Genomic DNA, 12,712 nt, shown 5'->3' on the forward strand with positions numbered 1-12,712 from the left:
ATTTCTTTTACTTCTCTGATTGCTGTGGCTAGGACTTCCAAAACTATGTTGAAGAGTAGTGGCGAGAGAGGACATCCTTGTCTTGTTCCTGATCTCAGCAGGAATTCTTTCAGCTTTTCACCATTGAGAATGATGTTCGCTGTGGGTTTGTTGTATGTGGCCTTTATCATGTTGAGGTAGGTTCCCATTATGTCCACTTTCTGAAGGGTTTTTATCAGAAATGGGTGTTGGATTTTGTCAAAGGCTTTTTCCGTGTCTGTTGAGAGGATCATATGGTTTTTATTCTTCAGTTTGTTAATGTGGTGTATCACACTGATGGATTTGCAGATATTGAAGAACCCTTGCATCCCTGCACTTGATCATGATGTATAATCCTTTTAATGTATTGTTGGATGCGGTTTGCTAGTATTTTGTTGAGGATTTTTGCATCGATGTTCATCAGTGAAATTGGCCTGTAGTTTTCTTTTTTGTGGTATCTTTGTCTGGTTTTGGTGTACCACATCTTTTTAATCCATTCATCTGTCAATGGGCATTTAGGTTGTTTCCCTGTCTTGGCTATTGTGAATAGTGCTGCAATGAACATGTGGGTGCATGTGTCTTTTTCAAGGAGAAGTTTTGTCCAGATGTATGCCCAGGAGTGGGATCGCTGGATCATATGGTAGTTCTATATTTAGTTTTCTGAGGTACCTTCATACTGTTTTCCACAGTGGTTGTACCAATTTACATTCCCACCAACAGTGTAGGAGGGTTCCCTTTTCTCCACACCCTCTCCACCATTTGTTATTTGTAGGCTTGTTAATGATGGCCATTCTGACCTGTGTGAAGTGACACCTCACTGTAGATTTGACTTGCATATAGCTAATAATTAGTGATGCTGAACAGTTTTTTCATGTGCCTACTGGCAATCTGTATATCTTCTTTGGAGAAATGTCTATTTAGGTCCTCTGCCCATTTTTCGATTGGGTTGTTTTTTTGTTGTTGAGTTGTATGAGTTATATTTAAACCAAGTCTTTATTCTTAAGGCTTATTGAGTGTGTGTATGCTTGAGAAAGGAGATTGTTTTAAAGCAAAAATCAGGAGTTCCTGTTGTGGCTCAGTTGCTTAAGAACCCAACTTGTATCCATGAGGATGTGAGTTCAATCCCTAGCCTCACTCAGTGGGTGAAATGATCTGGTGTTGCCATGAGCTGTGGTGTAGATAACACACACAGCTCAGATCTGGCATCTGGTTATGGTGTAGGCTGGTGGCTACAGATCCAATTTGACCCCTAGCCTGGGAACTTCCATTGCAACAGGCACAGTCCTAAAAAGACCAAAAAAAAAAATGTGAAAGTCATATCTTGTCACTCCAATGGTCAAAACCCTGCAGTGGCCCCTACACTTTGGCCGCTGGGTCAAGAAACTATAAATGGAAAGAGTAGAGGCAGAAAGAACTGCCAGGAGGCTACTGCAGTAATCAAAGTGGGAGATCGTGGTGGCTAATAGCAGCAGTGGGGGATGTGAGAAATGGTCAGATTCTGGAAATATTTTGAAATCAAGTTTCTCCACTAGTAGATGTGAGATGTGGGGAAAAGGGTGGTGGGGAGAAGGGAAGGTATGGTTGGTTTCAGGCCTAAGGAGATGGAATTTTGAAATCATCCAAAACTGACGCAGGGAAGACTATGGGTAGAACAGATTTGGGGTGGAAAGACGGTCTTGGGCACTAAGTGTGAGATGTCCATGGGACCACCAAGTGGAAAAGTGGCCTAGATGATTGGGTACATAGAGCTGAAATCCACAAAAGAAGGGTGGGCTAGAGCTCTGAATTTGGGAGAAGAGACCAAGAATTATCTATAACTTGCAATAAGGGCCCCACTATGATAGAAAAAGCAGCTCACTGTAAACCAGCAGGAGTGAGTTGTGAAGTGTCCAGAACTTGGGTGGCAAAGAAAAAAATTAATGAATTTGCATAAAACCAGAACAGAGATTTCTGTCTAATCTCCTTATTCAGGGAAATCCTGCGTAGGTAGTCTTTGATAATTTCGAAAGTGTTTCTCAATAATTGCTATTTTTCTAAAGACGTTCTCGGCCTCTTTGTCTAGATTTTTGTTTGTTGAATTTCTTAAAATGAGAAATACATGTGTCTTCCATACTGGGGAGAAGGGCAAACTGCCTAGGGTCAGGGGGTGACTTGAAACTGTGGTAGAACCTCTTTGCTCTCAACATAGAAAATGCTCTTCCGTTCAACTTCTCTCTCTTGCTTCACCTATTCATCTTTCCTCTTAGTTGACATGACAACCTGTCAATGCCATAGTCAGATGGCTGGCCTGGAAAGGGAAGCAGCCCACTGGCCCAACTGTCTTCCCAAGGAGCACTCAGGACACCAGCAGAGACTCAGCCGCCTGCTCAGCCAGGGGAGCCTTTTAGTCACACCATCCTGATAAGCTTTCATCAGAGCCTAGTCAACTCTGTAGCTCTTGGCAACACAGCTGGCATGATATTTTTCTGGTGGAAGAAAAGGAATGAAAGTCCAAATCACTGTTATCAATAAAGCCAAAAATAGAGACTTTATTCCCTTAAGAGTTGGGGAGAAGTCTTTCTCTAGCAATTTATTTCAAATTTAGAGTGCCACATATCTCTTAAATATAGACAAAATTATTTTTTTTTACAGAAGAGTGTTAATTTCTTGAAGCCAACCAGTCAGTTAAGAATATTTTTGGAGTCCCCTCTCTCTGTGAAGTATTATTTAGTTATCTATGATTTCAGGACTCACAGCTACATTCCTGCCCTGGTTCCTTGGTAAACCCTCTAACCACAATAAAAAAAAAAAAAAAAGAGAGAGAGAGAGAGAGAAATTCAGTCTCTCTTCCTGCAGCCCAGACAAAGAAAATTGCAGCTAGAAGTCAGAGGGACAAACTAAATGTCACTCTGACCCAAAGGTTTGGAGAGAATGTTAAAATGCCATTATGAAAAATGAGAGGGCAGGAAAAAGAAAAATCATGGTGGCAATGTCGAGCTGCGAGGTATAGTCTTCGGCTGCTGTGTTCCCATGAAGGATGGGCCTAGAACACAGACACATAGACAGTCTGTTCAGTTGAGCTCCGGATGAGAGGCAAAGGGACCAACTAGACTCTTCGATCCTTAGCAGTCCTACGGCTCTAACACGGTGAGTGATTAGGGTACGGAAAACAATGGAACAGACACTGGGAAAAAAGGATAAACACAGCCCAACAAAGAAAAACAGTTTGTAATATACTTAAACTCAGAGGATTTAGCTTTGACTTCGAAAGTGGTAGAAGAACTCGTTCCAAATCAGGCTGGGAGGGTTGTTTATTTTGCTTTGCTCGAGTCAGATCTAATGATCCTAATGACTTTAAATGTTCCTAAATTATTCCCCAGACTGGGTTAGATTTTGTATTTGGGCCGTAGTTTAGGCACCAGATGCTGATTTATTTAGCATTCAATCAACTCAACTCTCACTTTGCCAGCCTTCGGCCCACTGTCGGTACAGTGAGTTGAAATTCATACTCCCACCTCTAAAAGACTTCAAGGTGATAGCATCCCTTCAGATTTATCGAAGTACATTTTCAAGGTTAACTGTATTGGCTTCTTTTTCCTTGTTCATGTCTTTTGTTGATGTTTTTTAGCCCTATGTAATGTCTTTTTGTTAACCAGAACATTCAAATGTCTAGAACACCTCTTTCTCTGAACTATGCTGTGCAATAGAACATTTTTCAGTGAGAAACATTCTCTGTATCTGTAGTGTCCAACACAGGAGCTACTAGCCACTTATGATTACTGAGCAGTTGATATATGGCTGGTGTGTCCATGGAACTAAAATTTTAATCTAATAATTTTAATTTAAATTTGACTTTTAAAGAACCACATAAAACTAGTGGCTACTGTATTATTAGACAGGGCTGCTGTAGAATGACAGAGAAGGTATTACATATTATTAGCTTACAGACAAATACTGCCTTTGTGTGCAAATGTGTCTGCAAGACACAGTGATTCTTTTTCCCTACCCCAGGCAGAAGAGACTTATCTTTTATCACATGGCCTTCAGCATGCCATAGGCAGAGCTGATGTAGGACTGTTGGCAAAGTAAGGAGTATTAGTTGTATCAAAAACTGGAGGGCTTGGAATAACAGGACGTTATTGTCTCCCAGATTTGGAGGCAAGAAATCCAAATCAAGACGTCAGCGGGGCTCTGCGGGAGAATCCTTTCTGGCCTCTTCTGGCTTCTATTATTTGCTGTGAATCCTTAATGGTCCTTGGCTTGTAGATGCATCTTTTGAATCACATGGGTGCCTTCTTCCTTTGTATCATGACATCCTTTTCCTTCTGTGTGCCTGGCTCTAGGGCAAAATTTCCCCTTTTTGTAAGGATGCTAGTCATATTGGACTAGGGCCCACCCTTAATGATCTCATTTTAACCTGACAACCTCTGTAAGACTCTATTTCTAAGGACAGTCTCATTCTGAGGTACCTGTCGGTCTTCAGTGTGTGTTTTCCAGGGAGACACAATTGAACATATAACATTCAGGATAGCAGTCATTTCGTTCCATGGAAGTAAGCAGATCCCTGAAAGCTAACAAGGCTTCTTTTTCATTCTAAACCTTCAAGGCAATAGGAGCAATTTCCCATCATGGCTCAGTGGTAATGAACCTGACTAGTATCCATTAGTATTCGATGCCTGGCCTTGCTCAGTGGATTAAGGATCTAGGATCGCCATGAGCTGTGGTGTAAGTCACAGACACGGCTCGGAGTCTGTGTTGCTGGGGCTGTGGTGTAGACCAGCAGCTACAGCTCCAATTCGACCCCTAGCCTGGAAACCTCTATATGCCATGGGTGCTGTCCTAAAAAGATTTTTTTAAAAAGTGAAGATCAAAAAATCTTCCATGGTTTTGAACAAATACATAAGGGAATAGAGAAATGAAGAGGTGAGAAACAACGGAGGTATCTTACCTGAGACATTGATGTTGTAATGCTCTAGCTATTAAGATAGAAACCTAATGGAGTTCCCATTGTGGCCCAGTGGGTCAAGGACCTGACATAGTTTCTGTGAGGATACAGGTTCAATCCCTGGCCTGGCTCAGTGGATTAAGGATCCGGCATTGCCGCAAGCTGTGACATAGATCACAGATGCAGCTCAGATCTGATGTTGTCGTGGCTGTGATATAGGCCTCGGCTGCAGCTCTGATTCAACCCCTAGCCTAGGAACTTTCATCTGGTGCAGAAAGAAAGGAGGAAGGAAGGGAGGAAAAGAAAGAGAGAGAAGGAGGGAGGGAGGGAAGAAAAAGAAAGAAAGAAAGAAAGGAAGGAAGAAAGAAAGAAAGAAAGAGAAAGAGGTGGGTAGGAAGGAAGGAAGAGAGAGATAAGGAGGAAGGATGAAAAGAAGAAAGAAAGAGAGAGGAGGGAAGAAAGAGAGAGGGATGGAGGGAGGAAGAAAGGAAGGAAGAAAGAAAGAAAGAGGGATAGAGGAAGAAAGGAAGGAAGGAAGGAAAAAGAAACCTGAGGACCAAGTTCATATGACGGCAAACACCCACAATCACCCTGCAGATGTGTTTTATTTGTCCCAGCTGGGGTTAAAGAATAGCCTTTTAAAAGGAGATTTCTGGTGGATATAAAATCTACTGGACTGCAGGTAACAGTGGCCTTCCCACCCAGGCTGACCACAGTCTGCACCGCTCTATTGTATCTCCAGAGATTCCTCTGTAGCCATGTGGGAAGGGCTGGTAAGCCACCAGTAGTTTAGACAAATGAGTTGTTGGACTATTGGAAACTTTGATTTGGCAAATCAGCACTCTCCTGCGCCTTCTGAATGTATCCCTGCATCTGCAGCCGTACTGTCTCTCTCCCTGAGGATCCTTCAGATCCCCCAAGATCCAGGAAATAAAGGAGAAAGGCCAGCTGTCACAAGAAACCTATTACACACTGCTCCACCTCTGCAGCCAGCGTCTGTACTCACTGGTATGTGTTGGCACCATATCAGTTAAACGTTACTAATAGCATCCCTGTGTGTCGGTCACCTGCCTACCCCCGCAGGCATTTGAGTTTGAGTTTGCAGCCTCTCTCAAACTGTAGCCATCTCTCCAGCTCATCCACAGACACTCATTCAAAGGTAAAAAGTTCCGTGCTTCTGCTGCCCCATATATCTCAAAATATTTGGCTTGTTGACATTCTTATGTAACTCGGCTCTTTCTTCCTCTCCTATTTTTTTTTTTTTTTTTTTTTTTTTTTTGCTTCTTTAGAGCCATACCTGCAGCACATGGACGTTCCCAGGCTAGGGGTCAAGTCGGAGCTGCAGCTGGCAGCTATAGCCCCAGCCCCAGCAATGCTCACAGCAACGCCAGGTCTTTAACCTACAGGGATTAGGGGCCAGGGATCGAGGCCAACGATCAAACCCACATCCTCTTGGATACTAGTTAGGTTTGTAACCCACTCAACCACAATGGGAACTCCCAGACATGGCTTTTTCAGTAGCCTCATTCCCACGGAGTGCCGGCCCTACCTCCATGCTCAACCTCTCAGTCTTCTAATCCTTTGCATTGCTGGTTGTCAATCTCCATGATATCCTCCCAGAAAACCTCCCTTTGCTCCCTTCTCTGGGGTTCTACCCACCCCACATGGCTGTTTATTACTGGATTTGAATACTAAATGTTTGGATATTCTTTGTTTACCTAAAATCCAGGCAACATAAAACAAGAAGGTTTATTACAGGAAAAAAGTCTGTAGATTAAAAAGTTACTGTCACTTTCCTAATGAAACTCGAATAATCAAGCAGATTAGAAGGAAAATCAGAAACATAATTTCTTCCCCACTTTTCTAAGTGTTTCTGCATAAGCCAAGAAAATATCTAAAGTACTAGGCGCTCCATCTTAACACTAGACTCCTGTGGTGGCCAGAATTTGGCTTCATTTCAAAATAATAAGCATTTGGTTCAGAAGGCTGTTTAAAGGAAATAAAAAGGCATAAAATCTCAATCATCCAATATGGTTTGTATTAGAATAAATTGATTACCCCAAACCTAACGCGATTAGGGCTCTGCCAAGAGGCTGGCAAGCAACCACTGTTGACATAGTCCAAATTCTAATCAGTTACTTGTAACAAGTGGTTATTTAATAACCATTCACATTCATCTTTGCTCCTTTAGCCAAATGGAAGAGGAGAAGAAAGAGAAGAACCCTCAGAGGGAATAAAAAGAGTTCCAAGCTTTTTTTTTCTCTTTGTGAGTACGAGAGAATGTATCCATATGCAAAGAAGAATTCGGTGTTGTGGGTCAGACCCTGCACAGTGAAAATCAAGTTGCCCTTTCCATCCCTGAAATGCTTAAAGAGCGGTTGACTTAACCCAGTGGTCCTTAGAGTAGAAATACTGGATGAGGAGATTTGGTGTCATGATGCTTCTCCTAAAGAGAAAATGCTTTTTTTTCTCTTATAACGTTTATAATAGTCTAAAATTACAAAGCAAAAATTCAATTTAAACAATGCTCCATTCTTTCTTAGTTCTACCTTATCAAGTGATGAATCCATTTCATCCAGCTTCTGAAACTTCAAAAATGAAATTTCAATCAAGTATACTGAATAATGATAAGCATGGGAAATTTAAAGAGAAAATTTGTAACATGTTCAAGACAGTAATGGTTTACTAATAGACCATAAATGTTTAAGAAGAGGTTTTTTAAAAAAAAAAAAAAAACAAACCACTGTCCTGCACAAAAAAGCAGCATTTTTTACTCCATAGTATCATGATAAAGAATATCTCTACTCATTTCTTCTTTGATCAGCTTTAGTAAAAACATTTGAAATTAGTTTTTTATTTTCTCATCTTTTATATACTTTACAAGACACCCATCAACTGTCCAAGTTGCTATATTGACATCCCGTAGGAAAACAGTATCTTTTTTAACTGTCTAAAAATATGATAGAATTGTCAAAGGCATATGGAATTAGTTACATAAACCTTAAAAGTATTTTTTTGTTCTCCGATGGTCTACATTTTCAGCAAAACAGTTAATACAGAGAAAAGCTATAAATGCTTTTTGTTTGTTTGTCTGCCAAGCACCAAGAAGAACGTCAGTAATATCACAGTTCAAAGGCCACTTGCTCCCGAAGTGGACTGAGGTACGAATGCAAACAGCTCTCACCCCCATATACCCTCTGCACTGGAGGGCACTGAGAGCAGACTCAGCTACATCTCACCCTTTTTCCATGTCTTCCTGGAAAAGCTGTGCAGGATTGGGATCTCCAGCTTGAGTCCAAGAGAGACCCTCTGAGAAGGACCCTGAGAAGGATAGCTCTCTCCAGGTAATTTCTAGGTGCTACCTGAGAAGGGTCCAGGCCTGAGAGCATGGCTTCCTCGTCTTAGGTACCTGAGATGTTCTTCATCTTCCAGTATTTCCCTTTTGATGTGAAGGGAAGAAGGCCTTGCTGGGATGTTAAGGCCTTTCGGTCCCTACCTTCTTCGACTCTGTTTACTGGCCAGCAAAGGTCACCATGCCCATTTGTCAAGACTGCTGTCAGTACCCTCTTGTGCGTGTTCCTGAACTGGTAGACTTCTCAGACAGGGAAGGAGAAAAACTCTTTTTTTTTTTTTTAAACTTTTGAGTCTCCTTTCCTTCAAGAATCCTATTGAGAACCATTCTAACCCATGAAGCCTTCTCCTGGCTTCTGATTAATTCCCTTGACTCGATTAGTTCATCTCACTTTAGAGATGTTAAAATGTTGCAATGAAAAGAAAATACCCCTGCAGTCTCAAATGTCATGTCTGCCACTATTGGGTGGTAGGGAGTGGGTAACATGATCTTAAGAAATCATCTAATGTTCTGTGCCTCAGTGTTCTCAACTCTAAGTGGTTATTTAAGTATACTGTTTTCCGTTAGTTCATTAATTCAGCATTCAGCACTGGGAATCAGAGATGGCTTTTATAAGCTCTTCTTTCTTAAGAAGCTAGTAGTTTACTGGGATTACCACAAAGTGTCCCTTTTTCTTTTTCATGCCTTTATTGCTTCATTCCATAAGTATTTTATAAGTTCATACACTTTATTCTAAGCACTACAGGAGGGAAAAAATGAAGAAGGGAAGGAAGGGAGAGAAGGAGAGATAAAATTCCATAACCTCAAGGAACTTACTGGGGAGAGACAGATAATTTTTAAAAAAAAAAAGAAGAAGAAGAACTAAAATATTGAGCAGGTAATAGATACTGATAGCATAGACTTATCAAGATCTAAAAGAATTGGAGGGAAGGGGGCAGGTAGATATCTGGCATGATTATCCCCAACAGAGAGCACAACAAATGCTCGTCCTGAAACAGGAGCGCCTGGCACTTTAATGGAATCACAAGGAACCCAGAGAGTCCAGAACAGAAGGACCAGGATGAGAGCAGGAAATGAGGTTAGGAACATGATGGGATCCCACTCAAGAAGGCCATAGAGAGGAGGTAGAAGGGAGTCCACTGGAGATGTTTAGCAGAGCAATGACATAATTCCACTTTCTTTTAAAGGAAAGGCAAGGACAGCATCAGAGAACCTAGTTAGGAGACAAGTTAAAAAATCCAGATGAAAAATAATGGTGCCTTGGACCCAAATGGAAACAGTCGTGATAGAGGTGGGAAGAAATAGCTGGATGCTTTATGTCCATGTTCGGGGAACTCTCAATATGCTATGCATACTTCCATTGTATCATTTCCCAAGCTCTACTGTGAATGATTACTTTATCAGGACTGAGAGCTGCTGAAAGCAGTGACTTTGCCTCTCCTCTTTGTGCTGAAGCAGAATTCCCTCCTCTAGTAGGTACTTAATAGACATTATCTGAAAATTGAGTGAACCTGGATCAGAGTAGAGCGCTCAGAATTAGACCCACACAAAAGTAATCAACCGATCTTTGAAAAAGGAGCAAAGGTAATTCAATACAGGAAAGATAGCCTTTTCAACAGATGGAGCTGGAACAATTGGATGTTCACATGCAACAAACAAAACATAAATATAGACACCTTATGCCTTTCACAAAAATTAATGCAAAGTGGATCATAGATTTAAAGATAAAACGTAACACTATAAAACTTCTAGAAGAAAACAAAGGAGAAAATCTGTGTGCCTTTAGATTTAGTGATGTTTTTAGACACAGCACCAAAAGCACGACTCTTGAAAGACTTCACCGAAGTTAAAAACTTCTGCTTTGTAAAGGATACCGTTCCATAATGACTTTTAAAAAATCTGTTAGAGAAGCAGAAGTTAATGAGTAATGATACATACATGAGCACCCCCTCTGAGCACAGAAGTTCTCAAGGGAGAAACTTTCTCTAACCTCAGAATAGCCAACTTGAAGCCAGAGTCGTGTCCCTGTCACCCATTTGCACTCATGCTGAGCAATGTTGAAAGGAATATTTAAATCAGTTCTGCTGCTCCCACTGGGGGTCCTCCTCCTCTGCCAAGAGCAAGAAGGACCCAGGGTCACTGCTTCCTGGGGGAAATGATTATTACAGTGTCCTGTGTTGTCCCCTCCTGTGACTTGGAAGGTGTCCCAAGAGTGGGGCTGACTTGGATATTCCCGTTCCAAGTCATCCTTTCTTTATGGGGGGTGGAGGGACAGGGAAATGGAGAATGACATCAATTCTCACTTGCTAGAGATGGAAGTTTGTGGATTTTTTGCTGTTGCTATTGTCTTGAAGTATCATCAGGTATTATCAAGCTTGGTAAACAGACTCTTGTAGAGGGATAAACATAGTTTTCTATAATGTGTCACTAATTCAGACACATGTGGTGGAAATTTTAAAAGCTGAAAAACATAAATTAGAAAATGTAAGATGTTTCTATTACCTCCAAATACACAAGACAACCTATGTGATCTATATTAGAGTTCACCCAAGAGGCAGAAAAGACACTGGCTATTTAAGCAGAGTGAATTTAATAAAGAATTGTTAACCAGATATTGTAGAACTAAACAAGTAAACAAAAGAGCACAAAGGAGTTGAGGTAGAGGTTGCGTGTGCAAGAAGCCGTACCCATTCCTAAGACCAAAGGAATAAGATGAAAGTTATTAAAATAAAAATACCTGACCAGAGCTGGTTCTCTAAGGGAGAGTGATGAGGTTGATGAGTGTTGAGAACATTGTAAACTGAATCCATTCGGAAAACATGTTCCTCCAGATGATGCAGATAGATAGCAACCTAGACTAAGTGAGAACATTTTCACAAATTCCAAATGTATGAGGAGTGGATCCCTTAGGTTCTACTGTATCTGAGAAATTATATAAGGTAATTTTATTAAGAGAGAAAAGATGAAGCACATACAAACCTTCTGGACTTCAATTTCTTGACTTTTATGTAATCAGATCCTTGAACAATACACATTTTGATTTCTCTCAAAGAAAGATCAAAAGTAGCTGTACTGGAGGTAAAGAGTTAGCAAACTTGTGAGAGCAAAGAGTTTGTCGTGTACCATTCTCTTGGATAATGGGAATGGTTGTATGGATTCCGGGACAGATTAATCACAAAGGAATTTTCCATAAGATGTTCACCCAATCCATCTGTTGAAACAGCTGTCGGCAAAGATTTGATTGCTTATTAAGAAGCATTTTGTCTAGCTTTATCAAAAATAAGTTTAAGATGGCTTTTAGTACCAGCCAGAGCTAAGGCTGAAAAATCAGTGCATTTCTGTCCATTTCTCACCCTTCACTTATCTGATTTAAAAAGAGAGAGAGAGAGATGGCAACTGTCATCCAGGTAATAATAATCAAATGTTTACAGGCTGGATCCTGCACTTGAACTGGGAAAATAAGAAGAGTCCTGGAGTTCAGATGAGGAAATGGGAATATGCATTAAAAATATAGGAATTCTCGGTATGGCGCAATAGGTTAAGAATCTGGTTGCAGCACCTTGGGTCGCTGCAGAACTGCAGGTTTGATCCCCAGCCCAGTACATGGGTTAAAAAATCTGGCATTCCTGCAGCTGCAGCATAGGTCACAGCTGCAGCTGAGATTCAATCCCTGGCCCGGGAACTTGTGTGTACCATAGGTGCAGCCATAATATATGTATATGTACACACATAATATGTATACACACATACATATGGCCTATGTTACATTGTTGTGATGGAAATGCTAACCAAATGAGAGGTCATGAAGTCACTCCCGGGAGAAGGTGATAAACAAGGAACATGGTCAGAGATGACTGCACAGAAAAGGGACAGCTTACCCCAAGCCCAGTAGAATTAGGTGGAATTGGGGATAAGGAACAACTCCAAGGAATGGTGAAAAATAGTTTGGAAGTAATATTGGGAACAGGTGAATTAGGCTACCATGAACCACCTAATTTGGTTGGGATGAATGTTTGTTCTTAGATACAGTGAAATAAAATATTTTGAAAGGTGATCATGGCCACTGCTGCCTTAAAAGTGAAGCCCATTTAACCCTGGAGTTTTCTTCTCTTTATAAAAAACAAAAAGACTGCAATTACATTCTTGATTTTTCCAATTGTAAAAAAAAAAAAAAATCTATATTCAGGCTCTGAGCGATTATACTTCCATTTTTGAGATAATCATTCAGCTATTGGTTAGTCAACAACTAGGTATTGAAGATCTCCCCATGTAGGGCACTCCTATAGATGACCAGGTTTGCAAAGAATTTTAGGATAAGTTCTATTTGGAGAGAGTAAACATGAAAAAAGATAAGCAATAAAAATATAAAGCAATGTATGAGTAGAAAATGAGTAACTCAAGCAGCGATGCCTGCTGTG

The sequence above is a fragment of the Phacochoerus africanus genome, chromosome 11 (genome assembly GCF_016906955.1).
Source record: "Phacochoerus africanus isolate WHEZ1 chromosome 11, ROS_Pafr_v1, whole genome shotgun sequence".
NCBI lineage: Eukaryota > Metazoa > Chordata > Mammalia > Artiodactyla > Suidae > Phacochoerus > Phacochoerus africanus.